The following is a 16,399-nucleotide window of genomic DNA, read 5'->3' on the forward strand; positions in this document are numbered from 1 at the left end:
TCATTTTAACCGAAAATGCTCCGATTGAGCTGAAATTTAAATGCAATGATCCTAATGACATTCTAAACATGTTTAAAATATTTTCAAATTTATTTAAGGTCATTAAGGGGCCATAAAGGGTCAAAGGTCAAGTGTACCAGATGGGTCGGTTGGGCTGAAATTTAAATGCAATAATCCTTATGACATTCTAAACATGTTAAAATATTTTAAAATTCATTTCAGCTCATTAAGGGGCAATAAAGGGGTCAAAGGTCAAGTTTTCAAAATGCTTCAATTGAGCTGAAATTTAAATGCAATGATCCGTATGACATTCTTTACATGTTTTAAATATTTCAAAATTCATTTAAAGTCATTAAGGGGGTCATACAGAGGTCAAAGGTCAAGTTTTCAAAATGCCAGCTTTCCACGATCAAGGTATATTAAAACGGCAATTAATGAAACAGTCTTATTAAAATCAATACCATCCAGCACCCAGCACAGTATTGCTGCTTGATCAGATCGTCACAATCATCCGCCTAACTTACCTCGTGCCCTTGCAAAGGGCACAGTTGCTCTAGTTCTTTCTTTCTTTCTTCTTTCTTCTCACAATTTGCTACTACTTCCACATCCTTGATCGGATTTCGACCAAACTCAGTCACAAGCAGTATTGGGTAGCTGGCTACAAAAGTTATGGGTTGTTTAAAGTCAGAGGTCATCCAAGGGGTCACAGGGGTCAAAAAAGGTCATTTTAACCCAAAATACTCCAATCGAGCTGAAATTTATATGCAATGATCCTTATGACATTCTAAACATGTTTAAAATATTTTAAAATTTATTTAAGGTCATTAAGGGGTCATAAAGGGGTCAAAGGTCAAGTTTTTCAAAATGCTCCAATTAAGCTGAAATTTAAATGCAATGATCCTTATCACATTCTAAACATTTCAAAAATATTTTAAAATTCATTTAAGGTCATTAAGGGGTCATAAAGGGGTCAAAGGTCAAGTTTTTAAAATGCTTCAATTGAGCTGAAATTTAAATGCAATGATCCTTATGACATTCTAAACATGTTGAAAATATTTTGAAATTCATTTAAGGTCATTAAGGGGCAATAAGGGGGTCAAAGGTCAAGTTTTCAAAATGTTTTTAATTGAGCTGAAATTTAAATGCAATGATCCTTATGACATTCTTAACATGTTTTAAATATTTTAAAATTCATTTAAGGTCATTAAGGATGTCATACAGAGGTCAAAGGTCAAGTTTTCAAAATACCAGCTTTCCACGATCAAGGTATATTAAAACGGCAATTAATGAAACAGTCTTATTAAAACTAATACTATCCATTCAGCACAGTGTTGCTGCTGGATCAGATCGTCACAGTCATCCGCCTAACTTACCTCGTGCCCTTGCAAAGGGCACAGTTGCTCTAGTTTCTTCTTTCTTTCTTTCTTTCTTCTCACAATTTGCTACTACTTCCACATCCTTGATCGGATTTCGACTAAACTCAGTCACAAGCAGTATTGGGTAGCTGGCTACAAAAGTTATGGGTTGTTTAATGTCGGAGGTCATCCAAGGGGTCACAGGGGTTATAATATGTCATGTTAACCGAAAATACTCCAATTGAGCTGAAATTTATATGCAATGATCCTTATGACATTCTAAACATGCTTAAAATATTTTAATATTCATTTAATGTCATTAAGGGTCATAAAGGGGTCAAAGGTCAAGTTTTTGAAAATGCTCCAATTGAGCTGGAATTTAAATGCTATGATCCTTATGACATTCTAAACAATTTAAACATATTTTTAATTCATTTAAGGTCATTAATGGGACAAAGGGGTCAAAGGTCAAGATTTTCAAAATGCTCCAATTGAGCTGAAATTTAAATGCAATGATCCTTATGACATTCTAAACATGTTTAAAATAGTTTAAGATTCATTTAAGGTCATTAGGGGGCAATAAAGGGGTCAAAGGTCAAGTTTTCAAAATGCTTCAATTGAGCTGAAATTTAAATGCAATGATCCTTATCTTATCCAGCACAGTATTGCTGCTTCATCAGATCATCACAATCATCCGCCTAACTTACCTCGTGCCCTTGCAAAGGGCACAGTTGCTCTAGTTGCTGTTTGTTTCTTTCTTTAAGTTAGGCGGGCAGCCTAACTTATTTCTTTCTTTGCATTTCTTTCTTTAAGTTAGGCGTGCAGCCTAACTTATTTCTTTCTTGCCATTTCTTTGTTTCTTCTTCTTCTTCTTTCTCACAATTTGCTACTACTCCCACATCCTTGATCGGATTTCGACCAAACTCAGTCACAAGCAGTATTGGGTAGCTGGCTACAAAAGTTATGGATTTGTTTAACGTCCGAGGTCATCCAGGGGTCACAGGGGTCAAAAAAGGTCATTTTAACCGAAAATGCTCCGATTGAGCTGAAATATTTAAATGCAATGATCCTTATGACATTCTAACCATGTTTAAAACATTTATAATTTATTTAAGGTCATTAAGGGGCCATAAAGGGGTCAAAGGTCAAGTTTTTCAAAATGCTCCAATTGAGCTGAAATTTAAATGCAATGATCCTTATGACATTCTCAAGATATAAAAAATATTTTAAAATTCATTTAAGGTCATTAAGGGGTCATAAAGGGGTCAAAGGTCAAGTTTTTCAAAATGCTTCAATTCTCGCGATTCCAAATACAGCGCGCCACCAACGACGGCAGTGAAAATTGGCGTTTCCCGTGTCTGGGGTCGGCATCCTTTTTCATCAACCATAGCTGACCATGTTTGTGATTATTACTCTAAAAACACAATGTTTTGTAGTACTTTTTGAAATTTTTTGAGATTTTCTGTGTTGAAGTGAAATATTGCACTTTGATATTCACATATGTCTTTTTCTAAAACCCGCAAACTTGATGTTGATACTAGGTGTTAACTAGATGCTTTTCAGCCCGATACGCGCGAGCTAGTCAATGCGAAGTATAGGCCTAGGCCTGTCCTTTTTTAATGGAAAACGCATAGGTTTTATTTTGGCTATTAGAATAAATTGTTTTAATTCTTTCTGAATTTATTGTTTGTTCAATACGATAATAATATAACACCAGCATACTTAAGAACATCCATACTATAGGTGTTGCGTTTTTGTAATCGGCCTACATTTTCTAAAAATGATGGTTTTTTTGCACGAAGGCGCTTAGCGGCCCGCCGCGCGGGATAGGCCTACAGCAAAGAAATTCAAGTAAATTTTAAAAAGATTCTTAATACTCATTACTTATAAACATGCATCACATTGGTTTGCCGTTTTTGTTATTTGTAATTGTTTGATTTGTCCTTATTTTATTTTAATTTTTAGCCTAAATTTGTATTTTTAATTATATTACTATCAAACATTTAAAAAATTACGATCGCAATAAAAAAAACTTTGTAGGCATAGCCTACCGCATAAAAATAACATTTATTTTTTATTAATATTTCAATTTGAGACTTTAATGCATAAGTTCAACAATACCTCATAGAGTTCTAGCATAATAATAAAGATGAAGAAAGTTTCAAACTGCAAAAGAGTACATGAATTTTAAAAGATCATTATTTTAAGGCATATCAAGAAAATATGCATGAAAAAACTTCATAACTTTAGAACCAAGTATTCTAGACCTTTGGTGTTTTCAGTTTAAAATGATAGCCTATTGTACGTGTAATGGTTACACAATTTTCAAAAATGCCTCCTTTGGCCCCCATGAACCAGATCGTGTCACAATTAAGGTTTAAATTTGACAATTGTCATGTCCGATTTTAATATTAATTCATGTTTCTTTTAATTTTTCATATTTTATTTTTACTTCCGCTTTCTTGCATGTCATGATACCATCTTTATTTCATCTTTCCCCTTAATAATTCATAACCCAAGAAATTTACTCTTAATGTAGGCCTAGGCCTACTCCCAAATAGCACACGTTGGTTGGAATGAGTTTCTTTTTGCATATTATCGGTCGGCACAACATTGAAAAATCAAAACCTTTACGACTAATTCAATTGGACAATTTTAAACACCTAGGCCTAGGCCTATACATGTTTTTTTAAAAGAAAAAGAAAATGGAAACGATTAAAATCTTTCCCATTTTCCCATTATTTTCTCATGAAATTATAAGTCAACACTGTGAAAAGAACTGAACTGTAGTGTAGCCCATCCTTTACGGCACTGACTTTGGCCAAATTGGAAAGGTTTAAATTCGGAGGGTCGACATTTCTTGCATATTAAATAATGGATCAGGCACATGGATCAAGGACTCAACCTACAAAGTAAAGAGGTCAAATCTGGGGATGGACTTTATTGGAGGGGTGAACGCATTGTTTAGGCCTGCTTCATTTGAGACTGAAGGGGCGAACCGGGACACCCCCCCCCCCCCCACACACACACACCGATTTACGGTGAAGGATATACTGTACAATAAGGGACAATTTGCAGTTGATGTTTTTGACACAAACAAGATAACTTAACATGCTTAACAATGTAGTTCGGAGGCCATTATAGGCCTATATGAAAATGAAAACGTGCCTATTCACACAGACAAAAGGGTAGGTCTATTCGAGCCCCCGCACCAAATTTATTGAGCGGGCTGAGCCTATGTAATTTTGTTGACAGAACTGCACCACGAGAGTTTATTTTAAAAATTAACAGGTTTATTTGTTTAGTGCAAGTATATATTTTCTCCCGACATTATACATTGGGGCCAAAGTGTTTTGTTTATAGGGCTATATATCGAAGGAAATGGCTTCTAAATCTACGACCTTTCGTGGTCATACAGTAGGCCTACATCATGCTACAAAGAGTGTTTCATACGTCACTCGAAAAATGCTTTAAAACAATTAATTCATATCTATTCAAGTTTGTAAAAAGGTTATAAATGTAAAACATCAATAGGCCTAGGTTAGGAAAAAAAAAATAAGACAAGCGTTCAAAACATTTTTGAAAACCAAAAGCTTTTATCTTAATCATGTATCGCGCATGGTAATAATTATGGGAAAAGTTATCCAAACAAGAAATAAAAAAGGTACGAATTTGCGTTTTAGATTAAATTTTCTGTTTGAAATTGTCTTGCATCAAAAGCATTTGCTATTATAGGCCTACAATGTACCCAAACTCGAAAATTGACATTTTGACATCGGGTTTATAGGCCTAGATGGTCGATCAGCATCAGAGACATCAACATTTTTGACATCGAGTTTTAACCGTAGATGGTTGAATAGGAGTACATTTGAAATTCGAAAACGTTTTAATCGTATTAAAAAAATAAATGCTTTACGCTGTCCATGCTGTTAAAATATGCATTGAATATTTCGTTATTCTAAATATTGAGAATTAGGCCTACTTTACTTAAAACAAACAAGGTTTAAAAATTGTGGGTATTTTAAGGATATATTCATGAGGGTCTATCCCCAATATTTTTCAGTGTTTTCTTTTCTTGTAAACGAGAGCCTAATTTTCCCAAGAGCCTCGGATCGGGTTCGGAAAAGTTTGAAAATAAGGGTTTAATTGATGCCCATTATTTTGTGTGGGAATAGGCCTAACACTCTGAACATTCACAGAGGTAAGCCTAAACCATGACTGTCGAAATAAACTTTATAAAGGAGGCAGAAAAAAACCATATTAAAAAAATAAATGCTTTACGCTGTTCATGCTGTTAAAATATGTATTGAATATTTCGTTATTCTAAATATTGAGAATTAGGCCTACTTTACTTAAAACAAACAAGGTTTAAATTTTTTTAAGGATAGGCCTATATATGCATGAAGTAGGCCTATCCCCTATCATATTTTTTAATCAAGTCTATTATAGGCCTACTTACAACAAAGCTTAAAGACTTGAAAGTGTTTTCTTTTCTTGTAAACGAGAGCCTAAAGTATTTTCCCAAGCGCCCGGAAAGTTCGGAAAAGTTTGAAAATAAGGTTGTGTGGAAATAGGCATTTAACACTCTGAACAGAGGTAGGCCTAAACCATGACTGTCGAAATTAACTTTAAAAAGGAGACAGGAATGAAAAAAAACCGTCGGAGGGTTGAATCAACAGCTGATCATCATCAACGTAAATAAGCATATTTGAGTAATCGATAGCAACACTCGTTTCTGTTTCCAGGGTCGATGGTTCATCGTCGACGCGACGACTCATGGATGTCGACTTTTACCCATGATGCTCTGCGCGAAGTAGATCAGCCAGGCGTGATCGTAGGTGGCGCGCTGTATTTGGAATCGCGTCAATTGAGCTGATATTTATATGCAATGATCCTTATGACATTCTATACATTTTAAAAATATTTTAAGATTTATTTAAGGTCATTAAGGGGTCATAAAGGGATCAAAGGTCAAGTTTTCCAAAATGCTCAGATTGAGCTGAAATTTAAATGTAATTAGCCTTATGACATTCTAAACATGTTGAAAATATTTTGAAATTCATTTCAGGTCATTAAGGGGCAATAAAGGGGTCAAAGGTCAAGTTTTCAAAATGCTTCAATTGAGCTGAAATGTAAATGCAATGATCCTTATGACATTCTTAACATGTTTTAAATATTTTGAAATTCATTTAAGGTCATTAAGGGGTCAAAGGTCAAGTTTTCAAAATGCCAGCTTTCCACGATCAAGGTATATTAAAACGGCAATTAATGAAACAGTCTTATTAAAATTAATACTATCCAGCACAGTATTGCTGCTTGATCAGATCGTCACAATCATCCGCCTAACTTACCTCGTGCCCTTGCAAAGGGCACAGTTGCTCTAGTTCTTTCTTTCTTTCTTCTTCTTTCTTCTCACAATTTGCTACTACTTCCACATCCTTGGTTGGATTTCGACCAAACTCAGTCACAAGCAGTATTGGGTAGCTGGCTACAAAAGTTATGGGTTGTTTAACGTCAGGGGTCATCCAAGGGGTCACAGGGGTCAAAAAAGGTCATTTAAGCTGAAAATGCTCCGATTGAGCTGAAATTTAAATGCAATGATCCTTATGACATTGTAAACATGTTTAAAATATTGTAAAATTTATTTAAGGTCATTAAGGGGTCATAAAGGGGTCAAAGGTCAAATTTTTCAAAATGCTCCAATTGAGCTGAAATTTAAATGCAATAATGCTTATGACATTTGAAACATTTCAAAAATATTTTAAAATTCATTTAAGGTCATTAAGGGGTCATAAAGGGGTCAAAGGTCAAGTTATTAAAATGCTCCAATTGAGCTGAAATTTCAATGCAATGATCTTTATGACATTCTAAACATTTTAAAAAGATTTTAAAATTCATTTAAGGTCATTAAAGGGCAATAAAGGGGTCAAAGGTCAAGTTTTCAAAATGCTTCAATTGAGCTGAAATTTAAATGCAATGATCCTTATGACATTCTTAACATGTTTTAAATATTTTAAAATTCATGTCAGGGGGTCATACAGAGGTCAAAGGTCAAGTTTCCAAAATGCCAGCTTTCCACGATTAATGTTTATTAAAACAATCTTATTAAAATTAATACTATCCAGCACAGTGTTGCTGCTTGATCAGATCATCACAGTCATCCGCCTAACTTACCTCGTGCCCTTGCAAAGGGCACAGTTGCTCTAGTTCTTTCTTTCTTTCTTTCTTTCTCACAATTGACTACTAGTGCTACATCCGTGATCGGATGTGGACCAAACGCATAGCCAAGCCGTATTGGGTACGTGGCTACAAAAGTCTTAAAATGTTTTAATATCGGAGGTCATCCAGGGCCTACAGGGGTAAAAGAGGGTCATTTTTGCAACATACGTGCTGCTCCCCCATTATAATTAGGGGCAAAACATGGAGACATCTAGTCTAGTGTTTTGATAAACAAGCAATGGTTCTGCTGTCTGTGCTTCAAAACGTGTAAAACTTCGTCTGGATTCGTCTATTGCCAGGTGGTGAGTGCCGTGCATTCTCTAAATTCAGTATATTTCCATCGTCAACCGTGTGGAAAATGTCATACGGCCGGGCGGTTTCACAAGTTGCCGGCTCTATCATACCAGTCGCTGCCTGGCTATTGCAGCTGCAATCCATACATCAAAACGTGTAAATTTTGGCTATTCCAACTGCAATCCATACACCCTTCATGCAAGACATGACTGGAATCGTCCACACAGGGAGTGAATATTACAAATGGAGTCACCCATTGAGGTAGGCCCATTCGAAATTCACACGCCCTGTGTGGGAGATTAAGATAATGTCTTCCGGAGAGGTTGTATGAATTTCAACTGGAACAGCCCAGTTGGGGTGTATGAAACCCCAAGTGGGCGATTCACACGAAATAAACTGAGGTATGTTCAGATGCCAATTTTGTTACATATCTTGAGTGTAACTTGTGATGTGATGCCTGTATGCTACATATAAACAGCTACATCATTTCCACTGATGGCTATAGGGTGGGGTGGGGGGGGTGTGTGTGTGTGTGTGGGGGGTGATATCTTGGTTATAACTGCATCACGCCTTCCCATGATGCATTTATGAAAATCAATAATCCCACTATATAGTTTCTACAGATGACGCAATAATGGTGAATAAGGGGGTGAGGGGTAAGTAAAATGTTGAAATATGACCGCATGAAACCACAAAGGTCATGTGAGGTCAAAGGTCAGGTCAAATTTAAAGTTGCTCCGATTGGGCTGTAACTCGGGGAAAATGATCCCTGACACTTGGGGAGTATGAAACCGCAAAGGTCATGTGAGGTCAAAGGTCAGGTCAAATTACAAGTTGCTCCGATTGGGCTGTAACTCGGGGAAAATGATCCCTGACACTTAGGGAGTATAAAACCACAAAGGTCAAGTGAGGTCAAAGGTCAGGTCAAATTTGAAGTTGCTCCAATTAGGCTGTAAGTCGGGGAAAATGATCCCTGACACTTTGGGAGTATAAAACCACAAAGGTCATGTGAGGTCAAAGGTCAGGTCAAATTTAAAGTTGCTCCAATTGGGCTGTAAGTCGGGGAAAATGATCCCTGACACGTGGGGAGTATAAAACCACAAAGGTCAAGTGAGGTCAAAGGTCAGGTCAAATTTGAAGTTGCTCCAATTAGGCTGTAAGTCGGGGAAAATGATCCCTGACACTTTGGGAGTATAAAACCGCAAAGGTCATGTGAGGTCAAAGGTCAGGTCAAATTTAAAGTTGCTCCAATTGGGCTGTAAGTCGGGGGAAATGATCCCTGACACGTGGGGAGTATAAAACCACAAAGGTCAAGTGAGGTCAAAGGTCAGGTCAAATTTGAAGTTGCTCCAATTAGGCTGTAAGTCGGGGAAAATGATCCCTGACACTTTGGGAGTATAAAACCACAAAGGTCATGCGAGGTCAAAGGTCAGGTCAAATTTGAAGTTGCTCCAATGAGGCTGTAAGTCGGGGAAAATGATCCCTGACACTTTGGGAGTATAAAACTACAAAGGTCATGTGAGGTCAAAGGTCAGGTCAAATTTGAAGTTGCTCCAATTGGGCTGTCAGTCGGGGAAAATGATCCCTGACACGTGGGGAGTATAAAACCACAAAGGTCAAGTGAGGTCAAAGGTCAGGTCAAATTTGAAGTTGCTCCAATTAGGCTGTAAGTCGGGGAAAATGATCCCTGACACTTTGGGAGTATAAAACCACAAAGGTCATGCGAGGTCAAAGGTCAGGTCAAATTTGAAGTTGCTCCAATGAGGCTGTAAGTCGGGGAAAATGATCCCTGACACTTTGGGAGTATAAAACCACAAAGGTCATGTGAGGTCAAAGGTCAGGTCAAATTTGAAGTTGCTCCAATGAGGCTGTAAGGCGGGGAAAATGATCCCTGACACTTTGGGAGTATAAAACCACAAAGGTCAAGTGAGGTCAAAGGTCAGGTCAATTTTGAAGTTGCTCCAATTAGGCTGTAAGTCGGGGAAATGATCCCTGACACTTTGGGAGTATAAAACCACAAAGGTCAAGTGAGGTCAAAGGTCAGGTCAAATTTGAAGTTGCTCCAATTAGGCTGTAAGTCGGGGAAAATGATCCCTGACACTTTGGGAGTATAAAACCACAAAGTGCATGTGAGGTCAAAGGTCAGGTCAAATTACAAGTTGCTCCGATTGGGCTGTAACTCGGGGAAAATGATCCCTGACACTTGGGGAGTATAACACCACAAAGGTCAAGTGAGGTCAAAGGTCAGGTCAAATTGGAAGTTGCTCCAATTAGGCTGTAAGTCGGGGAAAATGATCCCTGACACTTGAGGAGTATAAAACCACAAAGGTCATGTGAGGTCAAAGGTCAGGTCAAATTTAAAGTTGCTCTAATTGGGCTGTAAGTCGGGGAAATGATCCCTGACACTTGAGAAGTATGAAACTGGAAAGGTCATCCAAGTTCAAAGGTCAGGTCAAATTTAAAGTTGCTCCGATCAGGCTGCAACTTGCGGCAAATGATCCCTAACACTTGGGGAGTGTAAAACCGAAAAGGTCATCCGAGGTCAAATTTAACGTTGCTCAGAATATGAAACCGAAAAGGTCAACCGAAGACAAAGGTCGGGTCAAATTTAACGTTGCACAGTATTGCTGCGTGATGATGTCATCACAGTCATACGCCTAACTTACCTCGTGCCCTTGCAAAGGGCACAGTTGCTCTAGTGTTTCTTTCTTTCTTTCTTTCTTTCTTTCTCACAATTGACTACTAGTGCTACATCCGTGATCGGATGTAGACCAAACGCATAGCCAAGCCGTATTGGGTAAGTGGCTACAAAAGTCTTAAAATGTTTTAATATCGGAGGTCATCCAGGGGGTCACGGGGGTCAAAAATGGTCATTTTTGCCTCATATGTGCCGCACCCCCATTATAATTAGGGGCAAAACATGGAGACATCTAGTCTAGTGTTTTGATAAACAAGAGATAACCACAGGCAATGGTTCTGCTGTCTGTGCTTCAAAACGTGTAAAATTTCGTCTGGATTCGTCTACTGCCAGGTGGTGAGTGCCGTGGATTCTCTAAATTCAGTACATTTCCATCGTCAACCGTGTGGAAAATGTCATACGGCCGGGCGGTTTCACAAGTTGCCGGCTCTATCATACCAGTCGCTGCCTGGCTATTGCAGTTGCAATCCATACATCAAAACGTGTAAATTTTGGCTATTCCAACTGCAATCCATACACCCTTCATGCAAGACATGACTGGAATCGTCCACACAGGGAGTAAATATTACAAACGGAGTCACCCATTGAGGAAGGCCCATTCGAAATTCACATGCCCTGTGTGGGAGATTAAGATAATGTCTTCCGGAGAGGTTGTATGAATTTCAACTGGAACAGCCCAGTTGGGGTGTATGAAACCCCAAGTGGGCGATTCACACGAAACAAACTGAGGCATGTTCAGATGCCAATTTTGTTACATATCTTGAGTGTAACTTGTGATGTGATGCCTGTATGCTAGATATAAACAGCTACATCATTTCCACTGATGGCTGTAGGGTGTGGGTGGGGGTGTGTGTGTGTGTGTGTGGGGGGGGGGGTGATATCTTGGCTAAAACTGCATCACGCCTTCCCATGATGCATTTATGAAAATCAATAATCCCACTATATAGTTTCTACAGATGACGCAATAATGGTGAATAAGGGGTGAGGGGTAAGTAAATGTTGAAATATGACCGCATTAAACCACAAAGGTCATGTGAGGTCAAAGGTCAGGTCAAATTTAAAGTTGCTCCGATTGGGCTGTAACTCGGGGAAAATGATCCCTGACACTTGGGGAGTATGAAACCGCAAAGGTCATGTGAGGTCAAAGGTCAGGTCAAATTACAAGTTGCTCCGATTGGGCTGTAACTCGGGAAAATGATCCCTGACACTTAGGGAGTATAAAACCGCAAAGGTCAAGTGAGGTCAAAGGTCAGGTCAAATTTGAAGTTGCTCCAATTAGGCTGTAAGTCGGGGAAAATGATCCCTGACACTTTGGGAGTATAAAACCACAAAGGTCATGTGAGGTCAAAGGTCAGGTCAAATTTAAAGTTGCTCCAATTGGGCTGTAAGTCGGGGAAAATGATCCCTGACACTTTGGGAGTATAAAACCACAAAGGTCAAGTGAGGTCAAAGGTCAGGTCAAATTTGAAGTTGCTCCAATTAGGCTGTAAGTCGGGGAAAATGATCCCTGACACTTTGGGAGTATAAAACCACAAAGGTCATGTGAGGTCAAAGGTCAGGTCAAATTACAAGTTGCTCCGATTGGGCTGTAACTCGGGGAAAATGATCCCTGACACAATAAAACCACAAAGGTCAAGTGAGGTCAAAGGTCAGGTCAAATTTGAAGTTGCTCCAATTAGGCTGTAACTCGGGGAAAATGATCCCTGACACTTGGGGAGTATAAAACCACAAAGGTCATGTGAGGTCAAAGGTCAGGTCAAATTTAAAGTTGCTCCAATTGGGCTGTAAGTCGGGGAAATGATCCCTGACACTTGGGAAGTATTAAACCGCAAAGGTCATCCGAGGTCAAAGGTCAGGTAAAATTTAAAGTTGCTCTGATTGGGCTGCAATTCGGGGAAATAATCCCTGACACTTGAGAAGTATGAAACTGGAAAGGTCATCCAAGTTCAAAGGTCAGGTCAAATTTAAAGTTGCTCTGATCAGGCTGCAACTTGCGGCAAATGATCCCTAACACTTGGGGAGTGTAAAACCGAAAAGGTCATCCGAGGTCAAATTTAACGTTGCTCAGAATATGAAACCGAAAAGGTCAACCGAAGACAAAGGTCGGGTCAAATTTAACGTTGCACAGTATTGCTGCGTGATGATGTCATCACAGTCATACGCCTAACTTACCTCGTGCCCTTGCAAAGGGCACAGTTGCTCTAGTTCTTTCTTTCTTTCTTTCTTTCTTCTTTAGTAGAACCAAAAATTGCTCTAGTGCCAGACGCTTGGACCAATGTTGACCAAACTTGGCCACAAGAAGCACTGACCCAAGCTTAATATAACTTCTACACAGATAGGGGTCAAAGGTCATGTAAGGGTTATTAGGGGTCATTTTGTGAAAATCTTAAAAATGCTACTGCTCCTTTAAATGACATGCTATGACCACCAAACATGGTCAGCAAGAACCGCTGGCCCAAGCTTCAAATAAGTTGTACCACAGATTGGGGTCAAAGTTCATGTAAGGCTTAATAGGGTCATTTTGTGAAAATATTTGCGTGAAATGTAATGAAGCAGCTATCATTAGAGGCAGCAACCTTGTGCAGGGAAACAGCTATTTGATAACAAGAGATAAGCATATAGTTTCGTTGCATGCTTGGGCATGTCTACTGGTGTGGTTTTAAGTTACCAGGAAAATTAACAGTAAATATTGTGCTGCTATTTTGATAATAAAAGAGGTTAGAGTTGTTAGGTTTGGAAATTATGCTATCCCATGATGCATTTATGAAAATTCACACTAAAGGTTTGGAAATGATGCTATCCCATGATGCATTTATGAAAATACACACTAAAGGTATGTGATAAATGCTATATAGTTGCTTGTGCGGTGGGGATGGTGGTCAAATTATATTCCTTCCCATGATCCATTTATGAAAATCAATACATACACACTAAGGCTAGGGCCTATATGGTAAATGCTATATAGCAATAATGGTGAATACCAGTACTCGGGTTTGTGGGGGGGGCAAATTTTGAAATTTGTCCGATTGGGCTAAAACTTATATATAATAATCATAAGGGGATCATGAAACATCAGCTATGGTCATCCAAGGTCAAATGTTACAGCTGCTCCGATCTTGCAGTAACTCTGGGGAAATGATCCCTGACACTTGGGGAGTATGTAACCGCAAAGGTCATGTGAGGTTAAAGGGCAGGTCAAATTTAAAGTTGCTCCGATAGTGCTGTAACTTCAGGAAAATGATCCCTGACAATTGGGGAGTATGAAACCACAAAGGTCATGCGAGGTCAAAGGTCAGGTAAAATTTAAAGTTGCTCCGATCAGGCTGTAACTTGGAAAAATGATCCCTGGCAATTGGGGAGTATGAAACCGCAAAGGTCATGTGAGGTCAAAGGTCAGGTCAAATTTAAAGTTGCTCTGATAGGGCTGTAACTTCGGGAAAATGATCCCTGACAATTGGGGAGTATAAAACCGCAAAGGTCGTGTGAGGTCAAAGGTCAGGTCAAATTGTAAGTTGCTTCGATTGGGCTGTAACTCGGGGTAAATGATCCCTGACACTTGAGGAGTATAAAACCGCAAAGGTCAACTGAGGTCAAAGGTCAGGTCAAATTTAAAGTTGCTCCGATTGGCCTGTAACTCAGGGAAACCAATTTCTGACACTTCATGAGTATAAAACTAAAAAGGTCATGCAAGGTCAAAGGTCAGGTCAAATTTAAAGTTGCTCCGATTGGGCTGTAACTTAGGGAAAATGATCCCCGGCACTTGGGGAGTATGAAACCATAAAGGTCATCTGAGGTCAAAGGTCAGGTCAAAATAAATATTGCTCCGATCAGGCTGTAACAACTTGCGGAAATGATCCCTGACACTTGGGGAGTATAAAACCGTAAAGGTCATCCAAGGTTACAGGACAGGAAAGGTCAAATGAGGTCAAATGTTAAAATTTGATGCAAATTATCCTTGATTTGAGATAGCATGAGTAGTCAACTCACGTTTACCCGAGGTCACAGGTCAAATGAGGTCAATCAGAAGTCATCGCCTGACATTCGTGGCTCGTGAGCCACAGTAGCTCTAGTTCTTCTTCTTCTCCTCCTCCTTCTCCTTCTCCATCAAACACATCATTCTGTCAAGGCTAGCGCTAAAACTACAAAGGCCCTGGGGCCCATATGTGGTACACTTATGGCCCCTACCCCGTAGAAGTGCCTTTTGCCCATCTTGGCCCCAGAGGTCAAAGGTCACGGGCCCCAGGGGCCCAAATGTGAAAATACAAAGCACGCCGTTTCTCATCAAATGAAGCAGCCTCAGGGCCCTCAGTTGGTACACTGATAGCCCTAGGGCACTTTATATTTACAAATATACAAGAGCCCCATATGTTATATATTATGGGCCCCAGGGGCCCAAATGTTACAATATGGTGCAACAGATTGACAAGCCTAGCTCTAAAAGTACAAGATCACTAGGGCTCATACATGGCATATGTATGGGCCCTAAGTTGTAGATGTGCCTTTTGCCCGTTTTGGCCCCAGATTTACAAGGCTAGGGGCCCCAGGGGCCAAAATGTTAAAACAAAGGGCCGGCCTTTTCTCAGCAAATAAAGTAGCTACAGGGTTCAGATTTGGTACACAGGTAGGTCTTTAGTATTGTATTGTCAAATGTATGTATAACCCCATATGTCACATAATATGGGCCCCAAGGCCCCAAACGCTAAAACATAGGGCCGGCCGTTACTCAGTAAATAAAGCAGCTACAATGCCCAGCTTGAGTTTACTGATAGCACTTGAGAATTATACTTCAACATATGTACATGAGCCTCATAAGTAAAAACATATGGGGCCCAGGGCCCCACATGTTAAAACAAAGGGCCGGCCGTTTCTCATCAGTTAAAGCAGCTTTAGGGCTCAGAGTTTGTACACAGATTGCACCTGAGAATTTCATTGTTATATGTACATATGAGCCCCATATACCACATAATATGGGCCCCAGGGCCCCAAATGCTAAAACATAGGGCCAGCCATTGCTCAGTGAATTAAGCAGCTACAGGGTTCAGATTTGGTACACAGATAGGTCTTTAGTATTATATTGTCATATGTATATATAATCCCCATATGTCACATAATATGGGCCCCAGGGCCCCAAACGCTAAAACATAGGGCCGGCCGTTACTCAGTATATAAAGCAGCTACAATGCCCAGCTTGAGTCTACTGATAGCACTTGAGAATCATACTTTAACATATGTACATGAGCCCCATAAGTCATATATATTGGGCCCCAGGGCCCCAAATGTTAAAACAAAGGGCCGGCCGTTTCTCATCAAAGAAAGCAGCTTCCGGGCTCAGAATATGTACACAGATAGCACCTGAGAAGTATATTTTTACTAACACCCACACGCCCATCCACCCCACACACGTAGGACTAAACAGACAGATCGTATTATCATAATTGGAAATACCAGCGTGAAGCGTTGAGGCTGTTCAGTTAAATTACATACCCATTGGCTGTTCCATTTAATTTACATACTCCCTCTGAAATGGCCCCCAAAAGGCTGTTCCGTATAATTTACATACTCCCTCTGAAATGGCTGTTCCATTTAATTTACATACTCCCTCTGGAATAGTTTCCCTGAATCATATTGCATAGCCTCACTGTGAGTAAGAGAGACTGACAACAGCACCCTATGGAGAATAAGAGAGACGACTCCCCTGTGAGGGGACTTTTTACAATTTCTTTATTTTAAGTGCTACGACAGTGCAACCTACATTCAATTAAAGCTTGTGACTTTGACTTTCACTTTTTACACATTTTCTGCCCAATTGGGCGACTTTTTACAATTTCTTTAT

The sequence above is a fragment of the Amphiura filiformis genome, unplaced genomic scaffold (assembly GCF_039555335.1).
Source record: "Amphiura filiformis unplaced genomic scaffold, Afil_fr2py scaffold_30, whole genome shotgun sequence".
In the NCBI taxonomy this organism is placed as follows: Eukaryota; Metazoa; Echinodermata; class Ophiuroidea; order Amphilepidida; family Amphiuridae; genus Amphiura; species Amphiura filiformis.